The sequence below is a fragment of the Podarcis pityusensis genome (assembly GCF_964106645.2).
Source record: "Podarcis pityusensis genome assembly, chromosome: 2".
In the NCBI taxonomy this organism is placed as follows: Eukaryota; Metazoa; Chordata; class Lepidosauria; order Squamata; family Lacertidae; genus Podarcis; species Podarcis pityusensis.
The window spans coordinates 38,591,423-38,610,108 of record NC_138029.1 but is presented as its reverse complement, the minus strand read 5'-3'; the positions used below and the strand labels follow the sequence as shown (position 1 = coordinate 38,610,108).

The 18,686-nt window shown below is 43.7% G+C and overlaps 1 protein-coding gene and 1 long non-coding RNA gene across 4 annotated transcripts in view; both read left to right on the top strand.

Moving 5' to 3' along the window:
- GAS7 (growth arrest specific 7) overlaps positions 1-18,686 on the top strand; it is a 133,554-nt gene that overhangs the window by 30,026 nt on the left and 84,842 nt on the right. The window lies entirely within an intron of this gene.
- LOC308470732 lies at positions 8,178-16,764 on the top strand. The gene is made up of 3 exons (XR_013982610.1): positions 8,178-9,778; positions 14,938-15,114; positions 16,640-16,764. It is a non-coding gene; the product is annotated as an uncharacterized lncRNA (long non-coding RNA).

Here is an 18,686-nt window from a genome sequence, read left to right as displayed (position 1 = left end):
ACTAAGGATAAGTATACCTGAGAAAACATCTCATTGCTTGTGTCCTGTTAGCTTCTCTGAGATCCACTGGAGGTGCTCTATTAATGATACCACTTGTCCTTCAGGTTTAGACACCAAGTGTTCAAAAGAAAGACATTCTTAGTAGTTGTACCCCAGCTATGGAACTACTCATTGCAAGCTTGTCAAAGTTGAACCATAGACATGTTTTGGACCAACTTCCTTTGATTGGCTTTGGCGCCCGCAGTTAAATGAGCAAAGGGTGGAAACATGTCAATGGTGTTCTAATAGGATGTCATATAATTTGCTGTTTTCCTTTTCTTGCATTGCGTACTCTGAACTTCATGATAGTGTGTGTGGATTATAAAACAAAATACAGTGGGATGAACTTTCTGACCTGAAGGGCAGCCATGGAAGCCACAGTGGTGTGCTTGTTTTGTAGAAAGGTTATTTGTATAACGCTAAGCCTAATTTATGAAGGGAATGGGTGAACCAGCCATGTGATACTACCAGTATCATTGCTATTAGGAATTCCAGACATCACACAGTTTGTGGAAAATGCCACAGCCAATATGTTTGCTGAATATGACATGAAGGACAACCTATTTGAACAGTACAGTGGTACCTCGGGTTAAGTACTTAATTCGTTCTGGAGGTCCATTCTTAACCTGAAACTGTTCTTAACCTGAAGCACCACTTTAGCTAATGGGGCCTCCTGCAGCTGCTGCACCGCCGGAGCACGATTTCTGTTCTCATCCTGAAGCAAAGTTCTTAACCTGAGGTACTATTTCTGGGTTAGCGGAGTCTGTAACCTGAAGCTTATGTAACCTGAAGCGTATGTAACCCGAGGTACCACTGTATCCCTCTTTAAGACACTTCAAAGCTAATCATTGGAAAGAGCTTCTGAAATTCTAAGAATACAAAGATTCCAGGGTTCCGTTCTTTGCATGATGGGATGTTTATATGCCCCACCACCTTACAGAGCTGAACCTTTTTTGTTTAAAACAAATCAAGATATTTGCATGAAGCAACAAATCTTTATGCAATCCTAGATCAGCTATTTAAATCAAGAAGGCTGTCACTCTGCACACGCTCAGAACCACATCAGCATTATTTCTCTGTGTGCTATTTTTTCTTCTTATTGGACATGGCAAATGAAGTCCATCATACAGTTGTGAAGTTACTGGAGCTAAAACAGGATTCTTTTGTAATGTGTTGTTGTATGATTGCTGTTCTCTCTCTCTCTCTCTCTCTCTCTCTCTCTCTCTGTGTGTGTGTGTGTGTGTGCAAGGACACATGCTCCCCAGCTGCAGGGTGGGATGGGTCATAAATGCTATAATTGTTTTTTCCCCAAGACCTCCCTCCCATTGAATAGTTCTATTTGGCTGATTTTCCCCCGTAGCTGCATTTTTCCAAGCTGAATCTCATTTTGTTATTTCCTGCCCATATTTCTGACCTCTTTAGTTTCCTTTTGTGGCTTGCCTCTTGTCCATAGCACAGTTCTGTGTCTGCAGCTTTTAGTATCATCTCTGTGTACTGAGATGATTTTTCTTAACTCTCTATGAAAATATGAATAAAGCTTGACAGCTTCCCTTAGTCTGCCCCCACTTTGAAGACTTTCAGTCAGTTTGTACCTTGGCACTGTTTCCTTATAGTTTAGTTTAAAAACAAAAACCATAAACAGGAGTAAAAGCTCCTATCAAGTACTGCAGTGCATGTAACTGAAACTGCAACTTTCTAAGCAGTAAACCCCATTGAACAGGGGGAATTATTTTTCAATAAACATGCATAGGATGCCAAAGATACTTTTGGTGCTCAAAAGTGCTTAGTTCACTCTAATCTTTAAGAATGTGACTTGTCCTATCAAAGGAAAACTCACCACTTATGTTTTTAGGGTAGGGATGCCCTTGAAGTTTTGGATTGGAGCCAGTTTTTATTAACTTGCCAAATACTTTTTTTTAAAGTCACCCGTTCCACCTTGCATAAAGTTCTGTGGCAAGTGTTAAAAGCAACAAAAACAAAGGAAACTTCTGGTATTCTGTTCTTTTCAGTTCTGATCTCAGTAATGTCCCAGATAGGTATTAGATAAATCATGAGATAGGAGTATAGAATTCTGTATGGCATGAGGAAAATTGATCTCTCCATATGTGTGTGTGTGTGTGTGTGTGTGTAACTAGAACCTTGAGGTCACTAAAATAGTGCAGATTGATGGTGGCGGCTCAGCCATCAAGCAAGAAGAAGTACTTCTCCAAATAGTGCCTTGCTAAACTATGGAGTTTGGTACAAGACGTAATGATGGGCACCTGCCTTCGGGTGGCTTTAAAGGGGTTAGAGTAATTCATAAATGATAAGGCTGTCCATTCTGAAGGCCAGTTACTGGGAACATGAGTGGAGAGGCTGCTGTGGTGCTCTTAAGCTATATACACATAGTATATTTAAAGCACATGACTCCCCCCCCCAAAAAAAAGAATCCTGGGAACTATAGTTTAAGGTGCTGAGAACTGTAGTTCTGTGAGTAGTGACTGACAGTTCCCAGGATTCTTTGGGGTGAGTCATGTGATTTAAATGCATAGTGTGTATGATATGCAGCCATATATTGCTTGCGGGCTCCCATAGGCACCTGGTTTACTGCTATGGGAAACATGATGTGGGTCTAGATACACCTTTGGTTTGACTTAGCAGGGCCTGTTCTTATGTTCTTACTGTTTGTTTCATTAAATTAACTCTAGTACACCCCCCACCCACCTTACAGGACTGAGACTTCTTTTTTTATAACCACCTTTTTGCAAAACGAAACACAAAAAGCGCCCACCACATCTCCATTTGAATCCTGTATTTAAATAGTTAAATCAAGAAATGCCTTGACACAATGCAGTTTCTGTCTCATGTGGTAACTTTTGAAACCCATCCAATCATTTTTAGAGTTTTAGGAAATGTTTGTTAACTTAAAAGGGTTTCTTTCTTTTTATAATACATCCTGATACTGTTTCATCCTCATTAAAACTCTGTTAAGTAGTTTAGACTGTGACACAGAATGGCTTGTCTAAGGCCACCCAGTGAGCGTTGTTTTCTCCCACGTCCAACCTCAACATATTATTTTCTACATACTAGACTGTGAGTGTAATGCTTTTTTTAAAGGTTCGTAGAATTGTAGAGTGGGAAGGGACCACGAAGGTCATCTGGTCCAGCCCCCTGCAATGCAGGAATCTTTTGCCCAACATGGGGCTCGAACCCACAGCCCTGAGGTTAAGAGTCTCATGCTCTGCCCACTGAGTTCTAGCCAGGAATTCTGTTTGGGACTTAAGGGTAAAAGGAGAGTCTTATTTCAGTTCCCTCCCCTGCTTTTCTTTTCTCCCACCCCAACCCCGCTTCCCCAAACAAGGGGGATTCTTCCTCACCACTGCTAATGCTGTTGAGATTTACTTAAGCCACCACAAACAGGTATGGGAAGGTTTTCACCTAGCAAATGTTCAGTATCAGCAAGCGTTCCTGAAGCATTCCTTAAGTGCTCAAAGTGGTCTTTAGGGAGAAAAATGCCTCAAGTATAAGTCAGGAGAAACTAGTCTTTGAACCAGGACAAAAGCAGGTGGGGCACGGTGGGAAATATATAGGGAGTTGCTGGGAATACCTTTTTGAGGGGGAGGCAGATTCAGAGGCCTGTTTTTAGAGTTATTCAAGATTACATGACAAAACTCACTTATTATAATAACAGAGGTTTTGGCTGTCATTATAAATACCTCATATATAAACTATAGCAATGCTACAAATGAAGGCCAAGCAAGACAGCACATACAAGTGAGGGTGGAATTGTATGTTAAAAGACATATGATTCCTAGCCTGTTCTTTCCTTATAATGTTAATTGGAGGCATATGAAGGGGAGAATCTGCTGTGGGGCTTAAACCGTCTTCTGTCTGCTAATTCCTCCATCCCATATGCCCCCCAGCTCTTTTTAAACTATATCCCCCCCCCATCCTCCCCATTTTGATTTTGAGATTAGTGGTAATCCCTGCCATGGGGGGAAATTACCTCTGCAGGCTAAGAAGGACCACGCAGAGATGCTCACCCACATCCACCGATTTTAGTCTATAAATGCTTTCCCACCCTTTCCCAGTTTGTTTCAGTTGTCGTTGGAATTGATGAGAAGAAGCGCTGTTACTAGCTCTTCAGTCCCTGTTCCTTTAAAAGTACAGTGGTACCTTGGGTTAAGAACTTAATTTGTTCTGGAGGTCCGTTCTTAACCTGAAATGTTCTTAACCTGAGATACCGCTTTAGCTAATGGGGCCTCCTGCTGCCGCCATGCCACCACTGCACAATTTCTGTTCTCATCCTGAAGCAAAGTTCTTGACCCGAGGTACTACTTCCGGGTTAGCGGAGTCTGTAACCTGAAGCGTCTGTAACCCGAGGAACCACTGTAAAATTATTCATTTTTGCACGGGGCATCCGTTTTCTGCTCAGTATATTGCTGCTGCAGCAGCATTGTTTATACTTCCTATTGTAGGACATCCGCATAGCAAACCTCCACAGAACAAACCCACGCAAGCCAGATCACAGAGGGGCTACAGTTGGAGAAATGTTGCATTGCAGAATGGTGCCTATGGGGCAAATAGCTCCAGATGGTGCCAGCAATCCAAGTTGCATATTACAGGCACTTTTTCATCTTCCACTCTTGGTCGCCAAGTAGGCTAATCTGGTGTGTGTGTGTGTGTGAGAGAGAGAGAGACAGAGAAAGAACGAATTTGAAGACAATGGTCTTTTCGCACTGGTGTTCCCCAGCCACTGAGATTTGGAGGCACACTGCCTTTAAACCTGGAAATAGCACACAGGCACCGTGACTAGTAGCCCAGCAATGAATCCGAATGTCAGGCATGCTCTTTGCATTTGAGAGAGTTGCACGGGGGTGGAGGTGACAGAGAGCCAGGCAGAGAGAGGTCTGTGTGTAGTGTGTGGGAGTTTCGGAAGGGAGTGTATGGGGTGGTTTTTGTGTATGTATGGTCCGCGTGAGAAATATATGAAGTGCGTATATGAATGAGAAAGAGATGCATGTTTGTGCATGTGCTATGTGAGGGAGAGAGTATGGTGGGACCAACTGGCATATTATTTTCGCCTGGTACTATGGACTGCTCCCTGTTGGATTGTAGCAACATACAGTGCTACCTCGGGTTACATACGCTTCAGGTTACAGACTCCGCTAACCCAGAAATAGTGCTTCAGGTTAAGAACTTTGCTTCAGGATGAGAACAGAAATCATGCTCCGGTGGCGTGGCAGCAGCGGGAGGCCCCATTAGCTAAAGTAGTGCTTTAGGTTAAGAACACTTTCAGGTTAAAAATGGACCTCTGTAACGAATTAAGTACTTAACCCGAGGTACCACTGTAGTTGTATATGTGTGAAATCAGTATTATGTGATCTCCAGGCAGGAACAGTGGTGGACTCTGGTGGACTCCAATGAAAACCTTCATTGGAGGTTTTAAGCAGAGGTTGGCCTGGGACTTGTCTGTCAATTCCCAACAGCAAGGGTTGGCAGGCTGGGCTCCCTCACCCGCTTGCTTGCTTGCTTGCTTACTCCAAGGCCACTACAGCTCCTGCAAACTGCCACACCCTGGTCAGCCCCAGAGGCGTCATTTGCCTGGGGAGCTTGTAGCCAGGGTTGCTGCAACAAACAGCTGCACTAGTTTTGGGGAGGCAGAGATACTAGAGGACCTCAGAGGAGGGAGGGAAGGAAAGAGGGACAGAGGCCAGTGTTGCCCACAGCATCCCTGACCATCATTCAAGGCACCCCAAGGTGCCATGGCACACTGGTTGAAAACCACTGATTTGACTTATAAAATGTTGATTAAGAACCCCCAGAACCATGCATATTTTACCTCACTATGTGGTGACTTTGCCTTCTGAGTGATGTGTTCATAGTCACGTTCCTATTTAGTTATTTTTGTTGTGTCATAAGTTGTTCTCTGTCCTCCTGAAGTTCAGGAAGTTGAACATACTTCATGCTATGGTGTGAGTGTAACATCAGTACCCAAACATAGCACTTTTCAATGCATTCACTCTTTAGAAATAAGATGTATTTGAGAGGATATACTCCTGAGTATGTACTCCTAGTTATTAACACCATTCTCAAAATTGAAACCCGTGTTAAGATGCAAACAAGACAAATAATGATAGGAACGAGGCAATTTGGTGCTTGGAGATTTTTCAGAATGCTAAAATAGAGCTTATATTGGAAATCTTCCCGAAGGTACATAAAAATAATTTCTATATTGAATCTATGCATGTTTAATACTACTGATTTTAACAGCTGCACTGTTGGTATTGATCCAGGACTCAATATAGCCAGTTCTAACCATCATGTGAATTGTGCTTTAGACGAACATTTCATGAGGATAGATGGGGGAGAGTGAGGTTCTTAACTAGACTGAATACTCCCATAAACCATATAATGTAACTTTTTCTAAGGCCAGAGGATCAAGATACCATAGGGTAGATGGCTAAATAAATTGGGTGGGGTTTTGTTTTGTTTTTACTATCTTTTAACTTTTGAAATTCTGGTTTAAAATTTAAAATACAAGGGTATAAAGGCCTATATACACAATATTTTAAGCTGAATCATGAACAGCTATCAAACAGCTTCTGTCACATAGAAAGAAAGAGAAACATGGGGGCGTAGGGGGTGACGACCTTCTGAGGTTAGCAGTTTTGTTGTTGTTTAGTCGTTTAGTCGTGTCCGACTCTTCGTGACCCTATGGACCAGAGCACGCCAGGCACTTCTGTCTTCCACTGCCTCCCGCAGTTTAGTCAAACTCATGCTGGTAGCTTCGAGAACACTGTCCAACCATCTCGTCCTCTGTCGTTCCCTTCTCCTTGTGCCCTCCATCTTTCCCAACATCAGGGTCTTTTCCAGGGAGTCTTCTCTTCTCATGAGGTGGCCAAAGTATTGGAGTCTCAGCTTCAGGATCTGTCCTTCCAGTGAGCACTCAAGGCTGATTTCCTTAAGAATGGATAGGTTTGATCTTCTTGCAGTCCATGGGACACTCAAGAGTCTCCTCCAGCACCATAATTCAAAAGCATAAATTCTTTGGCGATCAGCCTTCTTTATGGTCCAGCTCTCACTTCCATATATCACTACTGGGAAAACCATAGCTTTAACTATACGGACCTTTGTTGGCAAGGAGGTTAGCGGTACAGTGCTTTAAATATTTATTCAGAATTAGTCCCACTTAGTTCAGTCAAGTAGGTGGGTATGGGATTACAACCAGGCTGAGCAATGGATTCTTGGCCAGACATAACATGCTCTTTGCTTGTATGTACTCCCCCCCCCCTCCCCGAGCTTTCTGTGGTTGTAGGTGCTGCCTAGCTGGCTGGTCTCCCTCTGGACCTGGCAGTGGGGTATTTAATCTACTTCCAATAGTTGCTCAGCCAGCCTTTGGCTGACTTTAGGATGGCTGCCTTTAGCATTGTATTATTTATTTATTTGTTGAATTTACAACCTGCTCTTCCTCCCAAAAGAGCCTAGGGCAGCATAATACTTTATACAGTAACAGCACAGTTCTCTATATGTGCACTCAGTAGTAAGTCCCACTTGCTTAAGGCTTACTCCCATGTGAAGACTTAGTCATGAATTGTCTTCATTGCCGTGGGCTTCTTCCCAGGCACTTCAGCAGAAGCATGAGAGTATACCATGCCAGGATACTCTACTGAGCCCATGTAGGTGATCTTGCACTATTTTATGCCTTCCAATTACCTGAGCTCTGCAGTGCATTCAGTTGCAAATTATAAATTCTTATGAGTTAATATTATGAGCTGCTCCGATAGTCTTCAGACTGACAGAAGCAGAGAAAAATACTAGTAATAAATAAATATGACTCTACCAACTGAGCAGCAGAGATACTAACATTCCATTTTATAGAGGCACCATATTTTTTCCTAGTAACCGTCAGCTTGTGCCTCTGAAAAATCCTATACTTAGCTGCATTCTGTGTAAGGTTACTCAGAAGTAAATAAGAGTGCATAGGATCAGTGACGTTGGGCAGAAGATTTGCCAAGATGGCATATCTTTTCCAGTGCTTAATTGTTCCATAGAAAAATTTCTGTTTCATAAGTTCGTTAGTAACAAATGATTGAATGCCCTTTGCAAATACAAAATTAGGCAAGCTTGGCAGTTTCGAACGTGCAATTAATGTTTTTCAGCCAGTTCTCCCAAGCATTGCCTTTAATTATTTACAAGTACTACAAAAACATTTTGACATAGTATAACATTCAAATCATATTAAGCTTGCTTTAATTTCCCCCGTCAAATATTCCAGGTGTACTGGGACAAAATGTTAACATGGGGTACTTTTAAAGCTTTGTTTACAAATCACCAGTAAAAGAAACATACTAAATTACATCACACTTTCTAGTGCATCTGGAGATTTTTCCAATGCAGTTCACATAAGCCTAATTTGTATAGGATCTCCCCACCAGGCAAAAAAACTCAGATTGCTGCATAGGATATCAGGCCCTTCAACTTTCAAGGATGTGATGTTGCTTAATGATATCCTTGTGTGTACAGTGGTACCTCAAGTTAAGTACTTAATTCGTTCCGGAGGTCCGTTCTTAACCTGAAACTGTTCTTAACCTGAAGCACCACTTTAGCTAATGGGGCCTCCTGCTGCTGCCACGCCACCGGAGCACGATTTCTGTTCTCATCCTGAAACAAAGTTCTTAACCCGAGGTACTATTTCTGGGTTAGCGGAGTCTGTAACCTGAAGCGTACGTAACCCAAGGTACCACTGTATACAGAAGGAGCCAAGCAGAAATTTGTCTCTTGTCCCTAAGCAGTTATCATTCTGCAGTTCATGTGAGCTGTATTATGCACCTAGCTTGTATAACCATCATATGCAAACCAAAATGTTTTTATGTGTTAAAAGAATCCACCAATAATGCAGTTTCTTCAGGAAATACATGAGTTCCAAAATGGGAAACTTAATTTAAAGCTGTTATCTAAATTAGCCTTCGTGTGTGATTTTAAATCTGAAATTTAAAATCAATCCACAGGGAAATATCAAAGAAATGAAATAAGGCTTTTAATATTTCCAGGAGGTGCCCTCTAAAATTTATCTGTTAGCCGGGCAGTGTTGTTAACCTTGTTCAAAAATGGAAGGCTGGTGGCATATCTAGGAGTTCTGTTTTTAGTACAGCTGTTGATTCCCACTTCAATATGGTACAATATGTCCTTTCTTATGGCAGATCAAGCGGAGCAAACAACAGCAAAGGTTGCTAGGTTCTTAGCTGGGGCAATCAGAATAAGGTCCATTATCTGACTGTTGACTCAGGACCCCAAACAGTGCTTTTAAATTTAATTTTCACTTTCTTCTGTGTACAGTGGTACCTCGGGTTACAGACGCTTCAGGTTATAGACTCTTCAGGTTACAGACTCCGCTAACCCAGAAATAGTACCTCAGGTTAAGAACTTTGCTTCAGGATGAGAACAGAAATTGTGTGGTGGTGGTGCGGCGGCAGTGGGAGGCCCCATTAGCTAAAGTGGTACCTCAGGTTAAGAATGGACCTCCAGAATGAATTAAGTTCTTAACCTGAGGTACCACTGTATATTGTAATGTTCTCTTGTTGCCATGGCCGTTGGCTGAGGCGAATAAAGTTTCTATTCTATTCTGTGGTACAAAAAGAAGTAACATCCATTAGCACACCTTAGCCTTATGGGTCAGTAGCTGCAACATCAGAGTGAAGGGTGAAGTGTAACATGGAGTTTAAAGTATTCTTTTTCTCTACCAAATCAATGGACAGATGTAAGTAAGGCAGTGAATAGAAACTACTTTTGACACGGTTTGTTCACAACGATTCCTATCATTGCTGCACCTCTTCAAATTACTTATCAGGGGCAGTTTCCAGAGGGGCAGTCTGTTACAGCAAAAACAACAGAGTCTTAAGATGGAGCAAATTTATTGTGCCATACACTTTTTGCCAACTGCAGTCCACTTCACCAGAGGTATAACGTATCATACTAAATTCTGGAGGGCCTGACTGAGGTCAGTAGATTTGTGTCATCTTACAGGGTTTGCCGATCAGAAGGTTAGCGGTTCAAATCCGCGCAACGGGGTGAGCTCACTGTTGCTCGGTCCCAGCTCCTGCCAACCTAGCAGTTTGAAAGCATGTCAAAGTGCAAGTAGATAAATAGGTACTGCTCTAGTGGGAAAGTAAATGGTGTTTCCATGTGCTGCTCTGGTTTCGCTAGAAATGGCTTAGTCATGCTGGCTACATGACCCGGAAAAACTGTCTGTGGACAAACGTCGGCTTCCTCGGCCAGTAAAGTGAGATGAGCGCCGCAACCCCAGAGTCGTTCATGACTGGACTTAACTGTCAGGGGTCCTTTACCTTTTTTATTAGATGCCATGAGTGATAAGGGAATTGGGTGATTATAGCGTGACTGCAACTCATGATGTCTAGCCAACTTGGATGCAACACCCATTTACTTGAGGGGCCAAGATCTTCATGAAGCCAATGCCTGTACCCAGTGTGAATTGGACTTACCTGGACCCCGCACCCCTCCCCCACCTCCAGGCACCAGTAAGTAGTTCAGTGTGAGCAGGACAAGGGTGTGCTTCACATTCTTGATTTGCATACTTTAGCCTGTTTTGTGCTAGAAAGGAAAGCATGCAGTAGGTGTAGACATCTTTGGGCCATGACTTCATCGAAGGCACTCTGAAGTCTAGAAGCCTGGGGCTTGAATCCCATTTTTCTTGCAACTCCCACTTCCCAAATTATGGGGAGTTTCAATTTATGTGCAACTATGTTGCAGGGACAAGAAGTATGGGAAAATGTAAAAAATGAGACTACTCACTTTTTTTTGTTGCATTAGGCAATGTTAGTTACTTAAAACAACAACATGAGGAAACTTCCTCTTAATTATGTGTTGTGCCTGCCCTTTTTGTTTCAAAGGAACCAAAGGTTCAGTCACTCTCCCAGACTCCTTCAGCTTCACTATTATGGTTTTTTGGCAGCTGTATCGTATATATTGATCTCCCAGGAATCCCTTTTGACATTTGAGGGGTAATCACATTAAAATTTTCTCACCAAGATCTAAAAATAGCTCTTTTAGTTTCTGAACTCTTGCTGACTCCTGTGAATTTTCTGCTGCGGCTTTTTTCTTTTCTTTTCTTTTTTGGTTGCAAACTTCACCATTGCATTTATGGAAGCTAAACTGAAGCCAAAAATCACTGAACATGACAGGGCTTCCACTTCGCCTTTCCCACCTGTCAGGGCTGTTGACACACTTGGGATTTGTGTTCATGATCAGTTGCCTTCCGATAATAAACCGTGAATGGGCTTCGTCCTGTCATTTTGTTTATACACTCAAGGATCAAATCAAATGCTAAAGTAAATTGAAAGAAAATCATGAACCCCTGTGAAAATCTGGAAACAATTTTTGCTTGTTTCTCAGAAATAGAAAACATGTAAAGGAGAGTTGTTAACCCCGGCAGTTTGGGGTAGCTATGGAATTCCCGTATGGAATTCAGTTTCATAGAGTCTCGCAAAAGGCAGCACTTCTAGACAGTGCAATCCTGTGCATGTTTACTCAGAAGTAAGTCCACAACTCACTCACTAATAAAGTAGGTTTAGGATGGTAACCTGAAGCTCATTGTTCACGTAGACTGGGATGTTTGCCATAGAGGTTAAATAGATAAGAGTTGTCATATTATTTGGAATCCTCTCCATATTGGGGCCACAACTGTGTATGAATTGGGGAGGGGAAATTCTGACTTCCTCTTACAGCAGCATTATAAACTGAAAGTAGGCTGTTGTGTTCTTAACGATTCTTCCTCTGGTCCCCTTCTTCTCCAGCTCACACAGCAGTGAATCCCGTTGAGTTGTCGCACTCAAAATTCATCCAGGACAGACATCTAGTTTGTCTCATCTAGTCACCACAATTTTAAACAAGTGGTGCCTTCCCTGTTGTCTTTTTGTGCCATACACATGTCTGTTCAGTTGAAGCTGAAGCCTTAAAGAAACAAGCTTGTATGCAGAACTCTATTCTAGACACTGTTTTATCTTATAGCAGGAGTGGGGCTCCTCCAGCCCACAGGGCAATTTTGACTCATGAGGCCATTTTCCCCAAACCATGGCCACCTACCATCAGCTTATGTCACTGGTGACGTCAGCTGATGGGTGGAAGGACAGGTTTGAATCCTGCATTGGCAGCCTAGGTAGCAGGATTTAATCCTTCCTTGTTGGCTGAGTGGGAATTAAACGCCTGTGCAAAAGCTCTCTTTGAAGTAACTTGCTTGTGCATTTGCAGGGGCTTTGAGAAGTCCTGTGTTCTTGTTTGAGCCTCCAGTGTGGGGGCTGCCTTAAAGCCTTGGGCAAGCCTGCTCCCTCCTTCTTTAAGTTACCGATCTCAGAAAATGAAGGAGGAAGTGTGGGGAGACTTGGAAAAGATTGGGGGGGGGGCTTAAAAGGGGAGACTGGCAAAGTACAAGGAATTTTGAAAGCTGTCGTTTGCCTCATTGCTTTAGTCATCTGGAGCCATTGGCTTGCATGAACCTCTAGTTTCCTCCGCTTTCTGCTTCTGGCACTTTTGAATCTTGATTATTAGCTCTGCCATGGGCCATTAGGCTGTGCTGCTTGCTTGACTCTGCCCTCCAAACCCACCCGCTCATGCACAGAAGTGTCACTGCATTTCCTCTGTAAAATATTGGAAGGCAGGCAGCTGCCTCTTAAACCTAGCATGTTTTAAAGTGATGGATAATTCCTTCTCCATATTCTCTTCTCCCCCAACACCCACCCCAATTTACTTTCTCTTGCAAGCAAGCAAATAGAAAACAGCTCAGCTTTTTCTTCTCCACTCCACTTCCCCAGTGGCACAGTCAAATGAGGGAAGCAGTTGGCAATCTTCTTAGGCAGACCAAGGAAGGAGAGAGGGTGGGAGGGAGGGAGGAGGAAGACGGAAGACCCTTCCTTTAATAAGGGCTACTACAGGGTGAGAAAGAGAGCAGTTGCACAGCAAAGCACTGCTGGCTGGGGCAGAGAGAACCAGGCCCTCTGCAGCCATTCAGATTCCATTTGTGCGCTTGCTTGAGGCTGGCCGGCGACACTGGGAGAAGCTACTGTGCTGCTGACCTCGTTCTCACGAACAGTAGATGTGGAAGTAAGCTTGAGTCTGGAGTGCAGGTGGGTGCTAAAATGTTTCTTTGGACAGAACTGCAAGCATGCTAAGTAAGGGGTAGCCTAGGTTACTGAATCCTTCCCACCTTTCGATCTCTACCTACCGTCTGAAAAGGTATAGGCCTGCAATAGATATATTGTGCTTATCAGGCTTATCTCTCAAAAGAGGCAGCCCTGAATTGATCACCTGTCTTTATTGTGCAAACAAACACCCTTTCCTCTATATACTGTGCTTCCAAGCCACTTTTAGTGTTTTCATATGGATTTTTGATGCGCATAAAACCAAATTTGTGTATGCACTGTTGCACAACTGAGAGATCCTTAAAATAAAATAAAATGTGGGGGTGAAGTCTTGCATATGAAATGTCTTTGCACATTGCTGGATGAAATGTATATAGAAACCAGGCTCCTCCAAGCATACAGTGCTTTAGAGGCAAATGCTGTTTCACAAAAAGTGGACTCTCGAGACTCACCTCTGCATCTGGTTCTTTTCTCTGGAGGGCCGGTTGTATCAAAGTTTAATCTTATGCAACTCTTTCCTGTTGGGCTTCCCAGTTCTGTTTAGATACACAGACAACTTTGAACCGGAGTGGAGAATCTGAAATTCCAAGCAACACCAATAACTTGACTCTTAACTTCTTATTCATACTCATCCATCTTTGTGTCCTGGCCTATTCTGTGGAAGGGAGACATAGGTTGGGTTCACCTTTGCCTCTAGTGAGGCTGGATGTAGATTTGGTGATGCCTGAATCTTCCCTGTTACTGCAGCCTCAGGGCTTTAGTCAGGCATAAGGGCCACATTCTTTAAAGGGCAATCTGTTGGGGGCCACATACTGGGCCACTCTATTTTCTCTCTTTTGGCTATCTGTCTTCTCTTTTACTGCAATGTTCTCTCTCTCTTTCCCTATGCAGCAGGCTGTGTGTTGAGGGACAGGTTGCTCTTGTCAGGAGTCTTATTCCTTGCAGAGGACTTTGCCCTCCCCCTCTTTCTAGCCCTCCACGACTTCCCTCTCCTCTCCCTAAGGGGTCTCTGCTCCTGTGCGCACTAGCACTGCATACAAATTGTAGCTTTGAAGCACATTCAAAACACATTCTTCCCCTCAAAGAATTCTGGGCGCTGTTGTTTGGCCTTCACAGCATTACAATTCATAGCAACCCTTAACAAACTGCAGCGCCCAGAGTTCTTTGAGGGGAGGGAATGTGTTTTGAGTGTGCTTTAAAGGTGGGCACAGCCTAAATTGGGCTGAGAGCCACAGGTTGCCCACCTCTAGCTTAAGCAGATCAATAACGCCCCAGCTGTACCTTATCATTGGTAGAATATGTCCACACGTCTTCCACAGCAATGTGTGGGACTCTTAGTAGAGGAACTGTACAGCTGCTTGCTATTCCTTAACCACTTTGACTCTGTGTGCCAAAACCTGAGGGGAAATAGCCCGCAGACAATGGGTTGCAAGCAAGCACTCTTACACTTTATCTGCAAAATAGGGGGTGCTTCCACGCACAACAGAGCACTGTGCTGCAGTGAGAGCCAGTGTGGTGTAGTGGTTAAGAGCGGTAGTCTCGTAATCTGGGGAACCGGGTTCGCATCTCCGCTGCTCCACATGCAGCTGCTGGGTGACCTTGGGCTAGTCACACTTCTCTGAAGTCTCTCAGCCCCACTCACCTCACAGAGTGTTTGTTGTGGGGGAGGAAGGGAAAGGAAATTGTTAGCCGCTTTGAGACTCCTTCGGGTAGTGATAAAGCGGGATATCAAATCCAAACTCTTCTTCTTCTTTGTGCTGCATAGGCTGCTGGCCTGGCGGCATCTGCTGCAACTAACTCGTACAAGAGAGGGTTGGCCCTGCCATGCAGCAATGTGAGGTAGTTGGCCTTGTGTTGATGTTTTGCACCGGCACTGCCAAGAAACAAAAAGTTATCACTCAAAGAAATGAAAATCTGGAAAAGTCCTGAGGAGAGGCTGCAGGTAAAGAAAACTTGAAGTGGAACAAAGCCCTTTTGGTCTCCAGGGACTTGGAGGGCCTTTGAAAGCTCTGGCATTTGGGCTTGCGATCGAGTGTGTTTGTTATAAATGCAGGCTTAGTTTAGCATCCATTCAGTTACTGAAGAGGACCATATAGAAAGCCATGTGTATCTAACTGCAGGTCTCCAGACCCAGGTTAAGTTGATCAACCCCAGGTTATGAAGCCTGGATGTGCCCCCTGTTGGGTGATGCTGTGGACTCCCTGAGCGTGTGACGCAAGTCTTAGAGCTCTCACTTTGCAGCTGCCCTGGTCTCTCTGCCTTGTGACTCTGACAGTCCAAGAACTGCTGAAAATCAACCAACAACGAGCCTATTCTCCAGAGCTCAAGAGGGCAACAAAGCCCTTTAGAGGTGTCCTGCTAACGCCATAGAGTGTGTTTGTGGCGAGAGTGGTATGTGCAGTCTGGGCTTGGTACATCTCTCATTCATTTGGGCAAGTGACTCTTGAAAGGGTCATCAGGGGCTAAGCTGCGCCATCATGTTTGCTCCTCTTGGGTTCTCTCCAACTGTTCAGCTGCTGAATGCCACCCAGTCATAAACACTGCAGCAATGCCAGGCTTCTGTTTCTGTTGCTCGTCTTCAACATTGGCAAAACAAGCAATATTCATCCCAGGTTGGGTCCGCTCTCTGGAGCTGAGATTCCTAACAGGGTCATTTTGTTCAACTGTGAATTCTTCTACCAACTGAAAAGAATCTTGATTTGAGTAATCGTAGATAGAAGTTGTTGGTTGCTATAACAACACGAGCATATCTATTTGGGTGCTCACATGATCCCTGTTCCAGTTTCTAAATATAAGCCCAATCTCACACGGTATATCTGATGCCATGGAAACCAAATGTTCTGTAAAGATGCAAGGAAGAACCAAAATTTCAGCAACATGAACATTTGAGGGTGATTGATTTGGGGGGGGGGAGGGGAGAGCTGGTCATTGCCACAGTCATAAACTGCATGGTACATACAGGACTGCCCATGGTTTGGGCATTCATGTTGCATGAGCACACTTTTCACGATGTTCTTGTGTAATTTCCAAGTGTTTATCTTTTCTCCTGACCTGACCAGTATGCTCTTTTATATGGAATCAAATAATTCTGGATTTATGTGCTTCAGGGATGGGAAACCTGTTTCCTCCTAGACATTTCAGACTCTCATCAGCCGCAACCAACATAGCCATTGGGATATGATGGGAGTCTAACAGTTTCTGGAGGGGCCACAGGTTCTCCAGGACTATGCTGGCAGCAGCTCTCCAAGTGCAAAAGGCCTTTCTTTTGCAGTCCTGGTCCCTGAGGCCCTTTCTTCAAGGGGGATGCTGGGAACTGAAGTTTGGATCTTCTACATACAGAGCGCATGTTCTCTCGCTGTCCTCTGGTCCTGCTCAGCCCATTCAAGCACTTGGAATTATAGGCTGCAAAGGAACTAGGTCATTTAGTGCAGCTGTTTGACCTGTTTCCACTTTTCAACATCTCTTAGCAGCGCAGCCTGTGTCAGCTACACTGAACCGTGCCAAAGAGAGGGAGTTAAATGGAACCAGCTTTATCATGCTAGAATTCTCTGGAAGACAGTAGCAAGTTATATGTAATAAAAAATATACTCAAGGTTTGCAGTCATTGTTTTGCTGGTAAATTGCAACTAACACAACCATGCACGATTTTGATAGGTGTTACATTTGTCTGTGGCCTTTTTTGTAACACTGTTTTCTTTTCTTAAACAAAACAAAAAAAGTTGCCTGTTACAATGACTCATATTTTGCTTTTATTGTGCTGCTGTTATTGTATATACAGTAATACCTCCGCGAACGTCCACCTTGTCTAGTGTCCATTCCAGTGAACGTCCGCGGCAAACCCAGAAGTACAGACATGCACATAAGCGCTAAATCGTGCTTCTCACGTGCGCATAAGTGCAAACCGCTCCACACGCAGATGCGGCGCTTTGCCCTGCGTCCTTTTCAGCTAGGGGCTGGGGCTCCGGAACGGATCCTGGCCTCAAAACAAGGTACGACTGTACCAGCCAGAGATCTGTCTGCATCGGAGGTAGCCAACCATCAGAAGTTACCTGCAATCATTTTATTTATTTATTTATTTATTAAACGTGTGCCCCTCCCTTCCTCCCAAAGGAGCCCAGGAGACATCAAAATATTGAAATTTAAAAATTTGTGCAATTTAAAATAAAATAAGCATATCTGTTTTGAAATGTTTTAATCTAAAAACATTTAAAAGCAATCACCTTCACAGTTAGCTAATTTCAAGGTTGCTGTGGTTAGTATCTATTAGCAGTCCAGTGCCTGGGTAAATATCAGTTTATTAAAATGTCTCCTGAAAGTGGCTTCCGTGCTGATTATAGGGCCTGGGATGGTTGATCCTTGACATACTTCAGGGGCTATGGACTCAAGCCGTTTAAGATGTTGTGCTACTAGCACTAACACATTGAACTGGGCTCACTGGCAGCCAGTGCAAAGCTGTCAGGACCGGTGACACATTATCCAGCCAGGTTGTCCTTTCCAACCTAGCAGCTGCCTTTTGCAACTTCAAGGTCAGCCCCATGTAGTCTAAGAGGGAGGTCTCCAGAGCATAGGCAACTGAGGCCAGGCTCAGTCCTTCCCCTCAGTCTTAGTAATTAGTTCTAAATTTGCAGCATGCACACAAAAAATAGCTAATAATAATAATAATAATAATAATAAAAATTTTTATTTATATCCCGCCCTCCCCAGCCAAAGCCGGGCTCAGGGCGGCTAGCAACAATCATATAATCCAACATTCTAAAAACATTTCATTATAAGAATTAATTAAAATCAAATAGATGGCAACCATTAAACAAAAATTCTGTGCAGATTGCCAGAGGAGGGAGTCAGGCTGCGCCCTGACCAAAGGCCTGGTAGAACAGCTCTGTCTTGCAGGCCCTGCGGAAAGATGTCAGGTCCCGCAGGGCCCTAGTCTCTTGTGACAGAGCGTTCCACCAGATTGGAGCCGCAGCCGAGAAAGCCCTGGCTCTAGTTGAGGCCAGCCTAACCTCTTTGTGGCCTGGGACCTTCAGGATGTTTTTATTTGCAGACCGTAAGTTTATTTGCAGACCGTAAGCATATGAAAAGATGTGCCCTCTTAGGTCTCCTTTCTTTGGTGACGCACTTCCTCTTTCTTCTGCGGTGAGTGAGTGTCCCTCCACCTGTTAGGATCATTTTCACAAGTTATGTAGACCCAGCACTAAGTCTGCCATGGACACTCAGTGGGGAGCTGCCATCTTACCTGATCTTTCTGATTAATGTATTTGTCTCTCTCTCTCTCTGTGTACACACACATGCATTTATGTGTGTTCACGTGTGTGTGCATGCACATTCCAAACACCTGTTTTTGCATTTGCACTTCACGTTTTTTGACGTAGCATATAAACCCTTTATTTTTACATATTAAATGCACAAGGAGTGAAAAGGTCTTTTCTACAGGAAAGTTCTTCCTTAGGAGAAATTGTCACAGGAGGACTGTCGTTCTGTACTTCTAGATTTGTTTGGGTTCTAGCAAAGCTT